Genomic DNA, 17,158 nt, shown 5'->3' with positions numbered 1-17,158 from the left:
GATCGGCAAACCCAAGAGGCTCAGTGGTTTAGACCACAGTGCCACTTGCATCCCTAATCTCCCTTTAAAGCCATCTAAGTTGATGGCAACCACTGCCTACTTGGGGAGCATGTTTCATAGTTTAATTTCTTCAAAATGTTTTCTTTTATCTGTCCTGAATCTTACAACATGCAGTTTCATTGCACGTCTACAAGTTCAAGTGTTATGAGAGAGAGAGAATTTTTTTTTGTCTACTTTCTCCATGCCATGCACAACTTTATAAAACTATATCAGGTCACCTCTTACCTCTTTTGTATACTAAAAAGTCCCAGACCCTCCACACCTGCATAATGTACTTGTTTGATCTGCTTGATCATTTTGGTTGCCCTCTTCTGAACCTTTTCCAGTTCCACGATATCCTTTAAGAGGTGACGCAGGTGGCGCTATGGGTTAAACCACTGAGCCTAGGGCTTGCCGATCAGAAGGTTGGTGGCTCGAATCCCCACAACGGGGTGAGCTCCCATTGCTCGGTCCCTGCTCCTGTCAACCTGGCAGTTCGAAAGCACACAGTGCAAGTAGATAAATAGGTACCGCTCCGGCGGGAAGGTAAACGGTGTTTCCGTGCGCTGCTCTGGTTCGCTAGAAGTGGCTTAGTCATGCTGGCCACTTGAGCCAGAAGCTGTACACCAGCTCCCTCGGCCAGTAAAGCAAGATGAGCGCCGCAACCCCAGAGTCGGACACAATTGGACCTAATGGTCAGGGGTCCCTTTACCTTTACCTTTACTACCAGAACTGTATGTAGTATTCCAAATGCAGTCACACCATCAATTTGTGTATGTAACTACATTACGACAACAGCAGTTTTATTTTCAATTCCTTTCCGAATGATCCCTGACATGGGAATTTGCCTTTTTCACAGCTGCCGCACATTGGGTCAACATCTTCAATGAGCTAACCTCTATGACCCCAAGGTCCTGGTCAATCACTGCCTATTCAGACCAGTTTTGTCCAATCATAAGTGACATGCAGGCTATTTCCCTGTGTTTCTTTTGAACATGAATTAAGATGGCATCCAGTTTGGACGCTAACTCCTACTCATTTTCCTTCTTCTGGCCGGTTATTTATCTCATTCCTTAACAAATAGCAGGGACTTTTAAATATGCATTTAATACGCAGGGGGATAGAAATTGCTTTGCCATATATCACAATGATGAATTGCAAAAAGCATCAGTAGGCTGGGTCCTTATCGCAAAGCATGTCTAAATTGGAGAATAATCAGATGCTTGGGCCAAGGTTCCCAGGCGTGTTTCCCAAGAAAACTCTGTGGCAAAAAATCAAAAGAGGGATCTTGATCATGAAAATGAGGCCTCTTTTGGGCTTCCTCTGGGTGGCTCGCAGCCTTTTCTCCTTTCTTCATCGGCAACTGCTGTCTTTGCTAGATCAGCCTCTGAGGCAATGGCCCACCAGGCTTCAGCTGTGGTTTCCAATAATGTGCTCCCTCCTGCTGCCCCATCGATCTCCCTTAAGACTGTAAGATAGATGGATAGATATTTATTATTACGGCCATTGGCCCATGGCGCACGATTTTTCAAACAACATATATATACTTAGCCTTTCTACTTAGAACTTCGAAAGGACTTTAAAGTAACAGACTAAGCAATAAATTTACAACATAAAACATCACCCCCTATTTATAAAATTATAAAAACATCAATTAAGGTAACACATAATTACATCCTGAGTCATGATTTAAAAGGAATGTCCAATCCGCCCAGAAGTCCGTTTTTCTTCTTTTGGGATAGGATGGTGATCAGAAATCTGGCAACCGTAAGTGATCTTGGAGGGTCTTCATCATTCAGTAGGTATCTCAGTTTGGCTTCGTTCGAGTCATAGGCAATTCCCTTTAAATATGGAGCGAGAAACTTACTCCTGGACGATGAGTGAAGAGCACAAAGATTATGTGATACAACGATTCTGGTTCTCTGCAATTACAGTCACATAAGAGCGATATTTGTCCATTGGAGAATCTATTTCCCAACACGTCGGATGGGAAGGTGTTAAATCTTGCCTTTATAAAGGCATATCTATGAGCTGAGGAAGTTAAGGAATTCAAATAATTTGGGAGTTTTAGGGGGGGGTAGTAAACCAAGGTTTAGAGGTGAACAGGTACCATTGCCCAACACCATTTTCTGCTGCAAGTCCATCTCCTCTAATCTACCTGTTGCTGTTCTTTTAGCAGGAACTATATCCTGCTCCAGTAGTTTAAAAGGGGAGATGCCCATTGCCACGATTTTCAGTTGTAATGTTTTTACCCATGGGCTCTGGAAATCATCCCTCCACATACATTGTATCAAATACAGGTTTGGGAGATTGTGCCAACCTTCAGACTGTAAAGCTGTTCTCTACTAGATGTCCCCCTCTGCCCTCTCCTGGCTTTCTCTGCTTCTCCTTCTCTTCCTTAACGCAGTGCTTTCCTTGCCTTCCTCCTTTTTCTTCCTCTTCCTTTGGGTGACTTGAAAGTTGTCCCTTTCTTCATGCATCATCCTCTTTTCATACAGTCCCCGCCTGTGCTGTCAAGTATAATACAGTGGTACCTCGACTTACGAATTACTCGACATACGAATTTTTCGACTTACAAATGAAAAAAGTGCCTGCACGCCTACGAATTTTTCGACATCCGAAGGACATCCGTTGGCGGTTTTAGATGGGGTTTACTCGACTTACGAATTTTAGATGCGGTTTACTCGGCTTACGAATTTTTCCGAATTTTTCGTTTCCAATGCATTCCTATGGGGAAATCGCCTTTTTCGACTTACGAATTTTTCGACCTACGAATGTGCATTCGGAACGGATTAAATTCGTAAGTCGAGGTACCACTGTAGTTTAATTCACTGAAATTGTAAATGCTTGTATGCATTCCTGTGTGTTTAAATTTGATTGGTTGGTAACTGAATTCAAGAGAGTTTTCTAGTTGTTCTCATGCGATTGGCTAATGTTGGTCACATGGGAGGTGTCTAGTGAAGGAGAGATTCCATTTTTATTTGAAGCAAGATGACTGTGTTTCAGACTCCACTGTGAACACTGCTAAGTTGAATAGAGCGTTGGAGTGACTCTTCTCTGCTTCAAAGGGAGAGACAGCAAAGCTGCGGGAAAAGGTAATGGAAATCTCTCATAGGAGCTGCAAGGCATGGCTTAATTGAGATACAGAAGGCTAAGTGCTGAGCTCTGGGAAGGGAGGAAAATACAGTTGTTTGGAAGTTCTTAGTAGAGACTGTAGGCCCATGCTTGGACAAGCATGTGACTGTAAATACTATATTTTAATTCATCTATTACTGTAAGTTTCTGCAAGTAAAGTTTTTTAATGTTAAAGTCTGAACATTGGTTTAATTTCCAAAGAAGGGTGTCAGTCAAATATATGATTTGAGCGTCTTGGCTGCACTTTCGCTACCCTTACATGTGCATCTTCCATCCTCCGCCCCATACTGTCATGGACTGGTTGGATGCAGATGGATGGTGGAAGGAACCAGCTGTGGAACCCTCAAGAGAAGAAGGCTCTGAGCCTGGGGAGTGGTGGTGGAACAATGATGGGTGGTTACAGGGAGAAGAGGGAAAAGACCGGGGAGAGAAGATGTCAGAAGCTGAAGAGGTAACAGGGCTTAGAAGAATCTGTTGCAGGAGAGTTGGAGGATGGAGGCCAAGAGGCAGAGATGAGCCAGGCTGGCGAAGAGTCGTGGGTGTCCCCCCCTCCAGCTGCAACATGGGTGTCCCCGTCCCCCATCCCCCCGGTCTGCCAGAACCAGAAAAGCCATGAAAACCGTGAAGGAGAGAATGACTGCTCACAGACACAGTCTCTGATTGCTTGGGGGGAAAAACTCTGGAGGGGAGGGGACTTAGCAGTTGTGGGGAGGTGGGGACCTTAAGTCTCAGCAACTACTTTAGGGGGGGCGAGACCTACCAGAGGTGGATTGCTGTGCTCATTAGGCATGACACTCCAGTAAGTCTGAGCAGGTTGTGTTTTTGCGAATAAAGAGTTAACTCCAATTTGCACAGTGTGATTTACTGTCAGCTCACGCCTGACACATACCTACCTCCTCCTCTTCCTGCAAAAAGACTGTGTTCCCCACCCACCCATCCCAGTGCCACCTGCCTTCTGACTCAACACTCCCTTCCACCTCCTTGCCTCTCCTGGTAACTTTCCAGTGCCTCCCCCTGCTTTCCTGCTTCTTCTGCTTCCCTTCCTTCCTTTTCAGCATCTCTCTTTTCCTTCCGTATTTCATCTCGCTCTTAGTAGTCACCACATTAGTGGTGTACATGAAATCAACAGAAAGTTTTCAATTTATTTATTTACTTACTTACTTACTTACTTACTTAAAATGTTTAGAAAATGCCTTGTTTCCTGACAATAGGCCTCCATGTTAGCTGACAATAAATGCTATTAAATAAACATGATATTTATTACATTAATTATAGTATACATCAGTGGAGAGAGAGTATATCCCAAGAAAAATCTAGTTTTACATTATTTTTGTTTTCCCAAAAAAACTTGTTGGACACACACACACAGATATATATATTGCAGGGAACAGAAAACAAAGGACTGGTATATGTGATAGTGTCTGCTTTCTGCACTGTCAAATAAGAATTTGGCAGGGAGTTTAAAAATCATTGCTCTGAAGGCCAACAGAATCAATTAATTGTGGTGCAAACATACTTTGCTTGAAAACTGAGGAAAATAAAGAAGTAACACTTCGAAAATCAGTATAAATGTCTATTTGCCCTGTTTTTAAAACCATAAAACATTTGTGAGAAGAGTGCCAGATTAGGAAACAAATACTAGCAGCGTGATGCAAGGGGGCAAAATACACAAATATAAGAAAGGGAATATTTGTGTTGTATACAAATCAGCATCTGCGTAGAGGTTTTGTTTGGCTAGCACCAGCAAGATCCAGATGTTCCCCATCTGTGCTGGATGCTAAAGGACTGCGCTACACTGGGTTTATCCACACTTACTTTTCCAGGCATGGTTCTAGGCAATTTAAAGCACTGTGTTTGAAAGCCCTTTTTTTAATGACTCCAGAGCTTCACCTGTGAAAACTCACTCTTTAAAGCTCAATTGGAGCAAATGTCAATACAGTGGTACCTCTGGTTACGAACGGGATCCGTTCTGGAGCCCCGTTCGTAACCCGTGACATGCGTAACCTGAAGCGTCGTGTCTGCGCATGTGCGCAACACGATTTGGCACTTCTGGGCATGCGTGTGATGTCATTTGACACGTCTGCGCATGTGCAAACCGCCAAACCCGGAAGTAACGTGTTCCGTTATTTCCGGGATCGGCGCATTCGTAACCCGTATTGTACACATCCTGAAGCATTCGTAACAAGAGGTACGACTGTACACAGAAAACCCAGACTGATGTTTGCTCTGACTCAGCTTCAAAGTGTGGCTTTTTGTGGGGAAGCTCAGAGCAAAATAAAAAATAAAAACACTCAGACACAGAGTATTAAAAGTGTGGACCTCTGCCTGGAAAAAGTGGGGCAAAAGATAAGCCCACTTATCTCAGACCTTCTGTTCTTCAGGAACTACCTCGGCCACTAGTGATTCTTCACTATGCTAATGACTCACAGTGGCTATGAAAATGACCGCTCCCCACATCAAATGGTTGCATGCAGCCCCCACGATCCCATGCGGCTCCTGGCAGTACAGCCTGGATTCCCGCCCCCCCCCCCCGGCTGGACACCTGGAGGTGGCCACCTACTTCTGCCAGTTACCCAAACCCAGTTGTGGAGGCGTTGCCAGGAGAGAGGTGACCAGGTAAGGGGAGGGATCGACCTGCCCACACAGCAGTGGGTGGAACTTACCTGGGAGTTCTCAGTCAGCTTCAGACCTTCTCCCACCCTGCCCTCCCTCAGTGAAGCCTTCTTTTGCAGGTTAACCTCTTCTTCACAGGTACACGGACACTGCTACTTTGTGGTCACTGTTGAAGGGCCGGAAAAGAATTTTTCTGCATTGGCAGGTTTTGCCTTCCCTGTAGCACGTCACAACTTTGCTGGTTTCAGGCATTGGGCGGAATCCTTTAGCCTATCTTCCCTAAATGGGGGGGGGGGTGAAGCAGTGACCCACGCCCCCCCCCTGTGGTGAGGATCCCAGGGTTCCCTGTTAGAGGGGTTGTTTTGAGGGGAGGCATTGGCCAGATGCCAATTGGTTGTCATTGCTCTCCCTAGCGACGGATGTGAAATGCGGGGCGGGCTCTCTGCTTGAACAGACATTCTCCAGAGCCAGCCCAATCCCCACACATTCTGGATAACCCTGAAGTTCCCCAGATCGCCAGCCAGGGACTGGGAGGGATAAATGCCCAAGGTCTCCCTATATCTGAAGTTTTAATAAAGTTGTGGCCAAAATTTTAATCCCATAACACGTTGTCTTGAGTCATTATTCATCCAGGTGTCACCTGGGGTTGGGAGGAGGGGTGCTGTCCGCCTGTCCATGCAATGAGGAGCAGGAGCCTGAATTGTAAATGAGCCGAGTCCCCTAGGCTGTACCTTTTGAGGACAAAAAGTATAAAAGAAAGAAACCTTTAAAAAACGAAATCTCCTACGCAGATTTATAATTCTGATAAATTTATTTTGCATGTAGTGTGTGTGTGTGTGTTTTAAAAAAGCTTTGGTTAGTTTTTGAATACCTGCAGCATGGTGTTACGTTGTGCAACCTGAATTTGCCCGTGTGTGACTGAACCCCAAGTGAGAAAAGCAAGAGTCTGGAAGTGCCCCCATTATACTGTACACCCAACAGCTGTTGCTTGGGAAACTCCGAAGCGCATTTCAGTGCACTCTTAGGTGGTTGTGCAGATTTAAAGGCATGTGCAGTATGCACAGAACTGGAGCGCTGTGCGACTGAAACCCCCTCCCCCAATTTATATGTATACATGGTTAACTGAGAGGATGCCTTTGAAATGTGGAATTGCTGAAGTCCAATATTTTAGTTTGTTCAGTTGTTTCCACCCTTCCATTTCTCCAGCTCCCTGATTAAAGTCAGCGGAGACGTGTCCATTAGAGCAGTGGTGTCTAAACTTTTTTCAAAGAGGGCCATATTTGATGAAGTGAAGGGCCACAAGGGCCGACCAAAGGGCCAACCAAAGTTGTTAAGTTGTTGAGCTTCTTTTAGGATTGAAGTTGTTGAGGTGTTTGTTTTTTTAGGATTTTACCTCAGGAAATAAACTGCCATAGGGGCCGGATTAAACTGACCAGCGGGCCGGATTAGGCCCCCCAAACAGACTTTGGACACGCTGGCATTAGAGCAACCAGGGCTCAGCCCTACCAAGTGAAATGTCAAGCAATTTGGGGTGGTTTTTTTTAACTTGCCCACAAAATTTGAAAGCCAAACTTTTTCCTGTCCCACGCGTCCTTACATTATCTATTTGAATTTAAAGACACTCAGGGAGACATTTCTGTCAGTCTCCCATTCTCTGGCCAATCAGTTCTCAGCACCACTCAGCCAATCTCACCCCAAAGGTCTTGCTATGGCCAGGAGGTCCCACCCATCTGTCTCCAGGCAAGAAAATGTGATAGTATATTAATGGAATTACTGGCTCTTAGTCCTAGTTGTGCACTTTCCCTCTCTCTTTTGTTGTCATGATGGCAATCCAGTCATATTTCCAAGTCTATTTTTATGGTGGATCCAGGAGGCAATACATCTGTTCTGAGCATGCTCAGACCTGTTTCCTTAAAGGCCACACCAACACAGTAGCAATACTCAGGGCCCATCTTCCCCGACTAGCCTTTTTGTTTGATTCATTATTACTTTTACTATTTGTGGGAGTGAGTGCCGCCTGGCACACTATGAGTGTGTAAAATAAATTTATTTGGGGGAGGGGTGTTTTGTTTTTTATTTACACCATTTCTTCCCTAGCAAGTGATGCTTGTGTATCTATTTCTTCCAGTTGCACCATTATAGTTGATTGGGAGGTTATATTATGCCCATATAAATAAGTAAACAAATTGGCACTGATAGGAAACCCAGTCAGATGGGAAGGGTACAAATAAAACAATAATGTAATAAAAATTATTATTATTAATATTAAACCTACTGCTTCTTCATAGTGTTCACAGCTTATCTAACATCTTTATTCAATATGTGCCTAGAGTATTTTGAATGGTTGCTATTAGCCCAGTTACATGCCAAAATCCTGAACCTCATTCAGTCAGCTGGAATCTTAATACATTTATATTTTCTGTTTTATTAGATTTAAAGCCTGCTTTATGGTTGTACATTGCATTCTGTATATTATCATATATATTATGATAACCTGTATATTATCATATATATTATGATATCGTATATATTACCGTATGATAAGCTAAATATTTTTTCTAGCAAATGTTCGAACCTATAAATTTGTCCTGAGTTTATATTTTACATTACTACATAAATGTCTAATGCAAGTTAAAAAAAAATCTGGGTTATTGCTGGTGGACAAATCTTGTTGTTGTTCTTCAGTCATTCAGTCGTGTCCGACTCTTCGTGACCCCATGCACCAGAGCACGCCAGGCACCCCTATCCTTCACTGCCTCTCGCAGTTTGGCCAAACTCATGTTAGTAGCTTCGGGAACACTGTCCAACCATCTCATCCTCTGTCGTCCCCTTCTCCTTGTGACCTCCATTTTTCCCAACATCAGGGTCTTTTCTAGGGAGTCTTCTCTTCTCATGAGGTGGCCAAAGTACTGGAGCCTCAACTTCAGGATCTGTCCTTCTAGTGAGCACTCAGGGCTGATTTCTTTAAGAATGGATAGGTTTGTTCTTCTTGCAGTCCATGGAACTCTCAAGAGTCTCCTCCAGCACCATAATTCAAAAGCATCAATTCTTCGGTGATCAGCCTTCTTTATGGTCCAGCTCTCACTTCCGTACATTACAACTGGGAAAACCATAGCTTTAACTATACGGACCTTTGTCGGCAAGGTGATGTCTCTGCTTTTTAAGATGCTGTCTAGGTTTGTCATTGCTTTCCTCCCAAGAAGCAGCCGTCTTTTAATTTCATGACTGCTGTCACCATCTGCAGTGATCATGGAGCCCAAGAAAGTGAAATCTCTCACTGCCTCCATTTCTTCCCCTTCTATTTGCCAGGAGGTGATGGGACCAGTGGCCATGATCTTAGTTTTTTTGATGTTGAGCTTCAGACCATATTTTGCGCTCTCCTCTTTCACCCTCATTAAACGGTTCTTTAATTCCTCCTCACTTTCTGCCATCAAGGTTGTATCATCAGCATATCGGAGGTTGTTGATATTTTTTCCGGCAATCTTAATTCCGGTTTGGGATTCATCCAGTCCAGCCTTTCGCATGATGAATTCTGCATATAAGTTAAATAAGCAGGGAGACAATATACAGCCTTGTCGTACTCCTTTCCCAATTTTGAACCAAACAGTTATTCCATATCCAGTAGACAAATCTACCCACCGTAAAATCTTCCCACAGGAAGATGGGATGGGTTTCCATGAAAATTGGAATTTTCCATTGGTGTGGGCCCTTCTCTGCCAAGGGTGGGCAAAATCTGATGGTTTGTATTGCTCTGCCCAACATGGGGTTCATTTGGGATTCTGGCCAACTCAGTCTCACTATCTCTACATATGGATCTTACATTGGCATGATTTTTACATCAGATCCTCACCAAACCATCATCAAAACACAGCCCATACCTGTCTCAATTGAGTGAAGCATAAAAAGCCACAAATGTGGTCCATTTCATGTCACAAAAATATGAACCTGAGTTTTGGGTTCATCACGCTATGATTTTTACAGTGAATCAGCCCCAAACCACAATAACAAATCACATCTGTGGAAACATGTGGCCTGTGTTCTGAGTGTGGCTTTGCAGGTGATCCCTAATAAATATCATGAGAATCCATAAGGATCTATGCTGGATAGCAACATATTCCTGATTTTTATGGCTTTGGTTACATCCATGGAGACAGGTGTGTTCTCTGCTTGGATGATGCTGGAGTCCAACAACATCTGGAGGACCAAACACTCCCCATCCTGGCTATAAATGCTCGTCTCTCTGTGTGTGAAAAACAGCTTTGAAATGCAAGTTTCCTGAATTTCCATAGTGACTTTTTCCTCCACAATAAATCCCTCAAATTTCCAACCTCAAACTGCGCTTCTGGAAATCAAGAGGAAAGCTGCAAAAGTTTCACAAGCAGATTCAGTTTTGTTTAATAATAGTTCTCTTTGCAGACTGATGGAAAGCATAAAATTAGTGTGTCATGCTTCTGTGCTACTCACTGCGGATCTGAACATCCTTTCATGGTTAGATGTGCACCACCACCAAGGGCACAAGATTGTATTGGATTCCCCCCACCCCCACCCCTACCCTGGTTTGCAGTTTCAAATGTCCTGGGCTGGTGACTAAGAACAGCCTTGCTGTATTAAACCAAATCAATGTAGTCAACACCCTATTTCCATCCAGTTGGCTGTATCTCGCCATTATAGTGTAACAGCATATCGTTTGCTATGTGCCGTGGTATCCCAATGGGAGGGATAACCCAGGGGTTGCCAACATGGTGCTCACAGGCACATATCCACGTGCCTAGGCCTTCCTTGTTGTTTGTAAAGCAACCCAACCTCAACTGGCCCCAAAGAAGAAGAAGAAGAAGAAGAAGAAGAAGAAGAAGAAGAAGAAGAAGAAGAAGAAGAAGAAGAAGAAGAAGAAGAAGATCTCTTGGTGCAAGGCTTCACATTCTTCAGAGCTCACAGCATGCCTCCCCTTCCTTTCTGATTGGCTGACAACAATGGAGCTTCCTCCCTTCCTGTGTGGAAGAGAGAAGCAGCAGAGAATGCCCTGCTCCCCGTCATCCCATCCACCTGTCTTGCAGCACCTGTGCAGTCCAGAATGACCCTTTCTTTGAATGTGGCAGAAGGGAATAGTAGTGCGGAAGGCCCCCATTCGCCTGTGTCCTGCCCACCAGGCGAGTGGCGGCCTTCCCCTGGAGGTAATCTCTTTCAATTTTGGGGGCTGAGAGAGAAGTAGTGGGGTGTCAGGGAGCCGACCAGGAGAGCAGGTCTTTCGCAGATCAGAGACAGACAGTGAAACACTGGCTAACTTATAGTTAGTTTTGTTATTGAGGAAGCAGAACAGAGAACACACGGAGACTTCTAAGGGTTCCTCCTGTCTAGATGAAGCAGTTGCCTGGACTCAGGGCCGGATTTAGGTTTGATGAGGCCCTAAACTCTGTAGCCAGAGTGGGTGTCTTGCATCAGCAGGGAATTGGACTAGGTAACTTTTGAGCTCCCCAAACTATGACACGCATGCAGTGGGATGCTCCCCACAGTCTGTGTCAGTGCTGCAGTCGTATCTTGACTCATAAAAGTCTGAAAAGAGGGGGGAGGGAATCCCCAAATCCCATGGCAGTGGCTCGGAATGATCAAATGGCTTCAACTGAACCAAATTATGTTTTCATCATCGTATGCTGTTTGTTATTTCCTGGGTAAGTTGTTTTTATCAGTACAAGGAAAATGAATTAGTGAGTCATGGGATACAACAGTAATTTGGCTTGTGGTTTTCTGCCTCCATCCAAAAGAGAGCTATCATTCAAATCAAAATGCTGAACTTTCCTTCTGAGCTAGCAGGAAACCAGCGGTTCCTTAATTTTTAAGGTAGCTGAAACAATGTTTGGAAGGACTGCAGGATATGCCAAGAGCAAAGGGAAACCTCTTGACGTGATCATATTTAGCATTTTGCCATGCAATTAAGTAAACGGTTTATGATATAATGGATTGGTTCTTAGGAAAGAGATAGGTTCTACTTCCTATCAGTGTTATGAAGCAGCTTCCCACAGCCTGGTACCACCCAAATGTTGCTTGAGTAAATCTCTCATCATCCGGGACCCTTGGTCATAGTAGCTGGGGCTGATGGTAGTTGTAGTCTGAGACATCTGGTTAGTGAAGGCTGTTTTAGCAATATAGTTTTCAAAGATGTTGGTTTGGGATTGGATTGGATTTCCACAAACCAAAAGGAGCAGAAGTTCTATGCTTTGGTCACATTAGAGGCAAATGGGGCACTGCCCCAATATTCTCAGCCTGCCCCCTTCCTACTTACAACCAGCCTGTTGATCACTAGCTCTGGCTTCATTTGCTGGTGGTCTCCTTGTCCTCCCCCCTACCAGTTCCAATGGGCTCCATTGCTTTGGTCACCTCTCTTTCTCACCTAAGAATCCTGGTCTCTTTATAGTGAAAAGAAGTTGCACCTCTCTTCCTTCTCCAGCCTCTGCAGCCTCCAAGTGGGTTCTTCAAAGCACCTCACAGGAAACAAAGCACTGTGAAAATGAAGGCATTGTTAAAAGAATTCGAAGGTCTCCAATGTAAAATAATTGTTCATAAATGTACAAGGCAAACACATACCTAAGTATATAAGCCACGTGTCTGAAATAGCACAGGAGAGCAATCCTGGAGCCATTTTTACTCTCCCAGTGACCGCCAATATTCCTCTGTAAATGGGGAAAGTCTTCCCATTGTCCTTTTGCTTAACCCACGCCCCCCCCCCCATTTAGGAAGATGACTAAAGGATTCCTCCCAAGGCCTGAAACTGCCAAAGTTGTGGTGCTTTGCTACGGGAAAGGCGAAACCTGCCAATGCAGGGAAATTCCTTTCCGGCCCTTTAATAGCGGCCTTGACATAGCAGCGCCTGCGTACCTGTGGAGAAGAGGTTAACCTGCAAAATTAAGAGTTAATTAAGGGAGTGGAGGGTGGGAGAAGCTCTGGAGCCCGGCTGCCGTTTCCCAGGTAAGCTACGCCTTCTATTGTGTGGGCTGGGTGGTCCCTCCCCTTACCTGGCCAATCCCCCTGGCAACGCCTCCCCCAGGCGGGATTGGGCGCTGGCTGAGGTAGGCAGAGACCACAGGTATCCAGCCTGGGGAAGGCGACGGCAGCCCAAACTGGCAGGAGCCACTCTAGGATCCAAGGGGGCTGCGCACGACCACGCAAAAGTCGCTCCCCATTTGATGTGGGGAGCGGTCATTAAGACCACGTGACTTTTCATTTGCAATCTGGTTGTCTGTAGAACTAAGTCCCACTGCATTCAATGAGACATGTGTTGCTGCAATCTGGAACTGCTAAAACATGCTGGAGAGCCAAGATTACTATTATTGCTTTTTAATATATAAAACCTTTCTTTGACAATGGAAAAATATGGCAATAACATCCCAAGCATGCGCAAAGAAAAAATATTCAGGGACAAAACTGCCTCTTCTTTCTTTCTTTCTTTCTTTTTTTTTGGTTGTTGCCGTTTCCCAAAATTATAGCAAGCTGATAAACTGCTAGAGCAAAGGATTTCCTTTTTCTGTATACAGGGGGGGGAGAGAGTAGCACTCACTTAAAATGATTAATTACTAATAAAAGACTGACAAAAGTAAACACGCTGGGGTGGGATGGCTGTCATGCAAATTCTAGTCTATGGCTAAGCAGATGTTTTTACTTATGAGAAAGAAAGCTCGAACTCCTACTGAGTCCAGTGGAAAGAGCTATATTGATTTCATAGCTGTCTGGATATGAGGAAAATGTAAATTACATGTAACTATGGAAGCAGAAATAAATAAGATATTTGAAGTTAACTCCCCCCCCCTTTGACTCATTATAGGGATGTTTTTCTCTACACCTTGATTACCAACCTAGGTATGCCCAAACACCTGGAATTTAAACTGATGGCCCTTGTATTTCTCTCTAGGTTACAATCCCGCAAAGCCAGCTTAATGTCATGGTTTCTGATGTTTGCCAGAAGAAATAAATTCCCTGTAATATTGGCTTGGCATGTCTGTGTGAAGCCATAGCCGTATATTTACTGTGTAGGGAATTTTACCAACACGGTGTGACAGAATACCAGGCATGTGGATTGTCAGTAAAAAGTGAAGTCAGTCGTTACAAGACTCAGTGTGAAGCTAACCAAATAGCTGATAGAATGTTGTTGTTGTTCAGTCGTTCAGTCGTGTCCGACTCTTCGTGACCCCATGGACCAGAGCACGCCAGGCACGCCTATCCTTCACTGCCTCTCGCAGTTTGGCCAAACTCATGTTAGTAGCTTCGAGAACGCTGTCCAACCATCTCATCCTCTGTCGTCCCCTTCTCCTTCTGCCCTCCATCTTTCCCAACATCAGGGTCTTTTCTAGGGAGTCTTCTCTTCTCATGAGGTGGCCAAAGTACTGGAGCCTCAACTTCAGGATCTGTCCTTCTAGTGAGCACTCAGGGCTGATTTCTTTGAGAATGGATAGGTTTGATCTTCTTGCAGTCCATGGGACTCTCAAGAGTCTCCTCCAGCACCATAATTCAAAAGCATCAATTCTACGGCAATCAACCTTCTTGATGGTCCAGCTCTCACTTCCGTACATTACTACTGGGAAAACCATAGCTTTAACTATATGGACCTTTGTCGGCATGGTGATGTCTTTGCTTTTTAAGATGCTGTCTAGGCTGGTAGAATGCACAACCACAACTATCACATAGCAATGATGGCAGCGAAAAGGACCCACATCACTGCCTCCATCACATTCTCAAGTAGCTGCCCAGCAGAGCTCTTTGGAGTGGTGAAAAAGTTGGAACTACCTGCCCCAGTGCATGGAGCTTTAGAACAAAGGCTTGCTGTGATACTGTACATTCACTGGGAACTTTGAGGACTAGGCAAAGTGGGACTCATTGGATGTTAACGCATTTTTGCATGAGCTGGGGAAGTCCCAACTTGCAGGTGGTAGCCCTGTGCTGTTGGGTGAAATGACCTGTAAAAGTGGTGCATGGTATGGGTCGGGATCATAACAAGCATATCAACCAATTACAATCCTGTTACTGTGCTAAGTTTAAGCGGGAAACAGACTAATGACCGAAACAAAATAGAAAATTCTTTCCAGTAGCACCTTAGAGACCAACTGAGTTTGTTCTTGGTATGAGCTTTCGTGTGCATGCACACTTCTTCAGATACACTGAAACAGAAGTCACCAGATCCTTAAATATAGTGAGGGAGTGGGGTCACCAGATCTGGTGACTTCTGTTTCAGTGTATCTGAAGAAGTGTGCATGCACACGAAAGCTCATACCAAGAACAAACTCAGTTGGTCTCTAAGATGCTACTGGAAAGAATTTTCTATTTTGTTTCGACTATGGCAGACCAACATGGCTACCCACCTGTAACTGAGACTAATGACCGTTACCTTATTTAAAACTAGAGCGCCTTTTTTAACCGCGGAAGGATCCATGCAGCGAGTTGCCTGTCGGATCCTTTTACCCTTCCTTCCAAGGGCGGAAGGATTTCACAAAGTAAACATAAATAAACATAAATAAACAGGTGCAAAGGCACCTATAAAACATATTCCCACAGCCTTCCACACCAGTGGTAACCCTGGCTGTATAATGGATTGTTTTACTTACCTGGTTCTCCGTGCATGGCCTGTACCACGGCGTGGTTTATCACTAGCCAACTCCCAAGAGCATTTCCCAACCAGTTGGCTGGGATGAGCATTCCAACAGCAAAGCTGTTCAAATGCAAACCAGATCCTTTGCCCTGCTGTCATGTTAACCATGCTTACTGCCTGCTATGAACTAAACTGATAAAGTCGTGACCTGTTCATAATCCAAGCAGGTGTTCGGTCTGAGATTATTCCCTCTGCTCCAAGCAGCCACATCCTGCAACTACCAAGAAATAGGTTTCAGTGCTTAGTTGTAGGGTGTACTTGGTGTCCATGGCAGTTTCTCTGACTTGCAAATATTTCCAAAGCCCAAAAAGGTTGGCAGCCCTTGAATTATTACATAATCCCATTAGGGTGCCAACTAAACTATGTACAGATGCACATGTAAGTTCTTCAGTACGATTTAATTTTGTTTGTTTTACAAAATTGTAAGGGAGTATGGAAGCAGATGGCAGCAGCTCCTGGAGATAATCAGGTTGTGCATTCATAGCAGTGACCAGAGGAGGAAAGAGAGAAGAAACGCCATGGTGCACCTGCAGCAGCACAACCGGAAGCCTTCATCTGCCCCAGCTGCAACAAAACGTGTCTCTCCCTTTTCGGTCTCTACAGCCACAGCAGCCGCTGCAATCTCTCAACAGTTTAACTTCACCCCTAAAGGTGCAGGTAAAAAATAAAATAAAAAAGGTAAAGGAACCCCTGGATGGTTAAGTCCAGTCAAAGGCAACTGTGGTGTTGCGGCACTCATCTCACTTTCATGCCGAGGGAGCCGGCGTTTGTCCACGGACAGCTTTCCGGGTCATGTGGCCAGCATGACTAAACCGCTCCTGGTGCAATTGGACACCATGATGAAAGCTAGAGCACATGGAAACGCCGTTTACTTTCCCGCCGCAGCAGTACCTATTTATCTACTTGCACTGGTGTGCTTTCAAACTGCTAGGTTGGCAGGAGATGGGACAGAGCAACGGGAGCTCACCCCGTCATGGGGATTCAAACTGCCGACCTTCTGATCAGCAAGCCCAAGTGGCTCAGTGGTTTAGACCACAGTACCACCCATGTCCCAACCCCCCCCAAAGTGCACTCCTCCATTGTCTCCCAAGACAGATGGTTGCCAATCAATTAATCAATGGAAGTGGAAAGGGGCACCACTTCCCCCACTTACCTGCGGTGGGATGAATATATATATAGCAAGAATAAGTATACAAATTTTAGCTACTTAGACCCATTTGTGTCGAAGACTCAGGTGTCCAACTAAGAAGGCACTGCTTGGGAGAAGAGAACAACAATGGCCAGAGGGCGAGAGCAACTGTTCTCCCCTTATGTGGTTCTATGAAAGAAAGTCATTGCGAGATGCTAGAAAAAGCCAGGAAACTGAGACAGAGTTCTCTGTAATGAGGGGTGGTCTGGCCCTTTATATTGCAAAGGAATTCAGCTATTAAGAGTCAATTCCAAGGGCTGATTAAGGGGTGCACATCTGGGAAAGAACACACAATCTTGATTTTTGCTACATTCAGCAATGGAAAAGACCAGGTCTTTGTTCTCTGAAAAGAGCGTTTTTAGAAACCTTTTAATGCCATTAAATAATGTGGGAAACAGAGGGAAAAAAATGTGGCTATGTCAAGCTTGGTCCTGCCAATTGCTGTTATAATTACAGGGGGGCTTTATCCAGAAGCCGCTGAAGCCAATGGAAAGACTCTGTCAGTCCTCTTGGGCTTTGGAAGAGGCCCAGGATGCTATAAACCCCTTCGC

This window comes from Lacerta agilis, chromosome 16, assembly GCF_009819535.1.
Source record: "Lacerta agilis isolate rLacAgi1 chromosome 16, rLacAgi1.pri, whole genome shotgun sequence".
In the NCBI taxonomy this organism is placed as follows: domain Eukaryota; kingdom Metazoa; phylum Chordata; class Lepidosauria; order Squamata; family Lacertidae; genus Lacerta; species Lacerta agilis.
Note: the sequence above shows the minus strand (reverse complement) of the source record.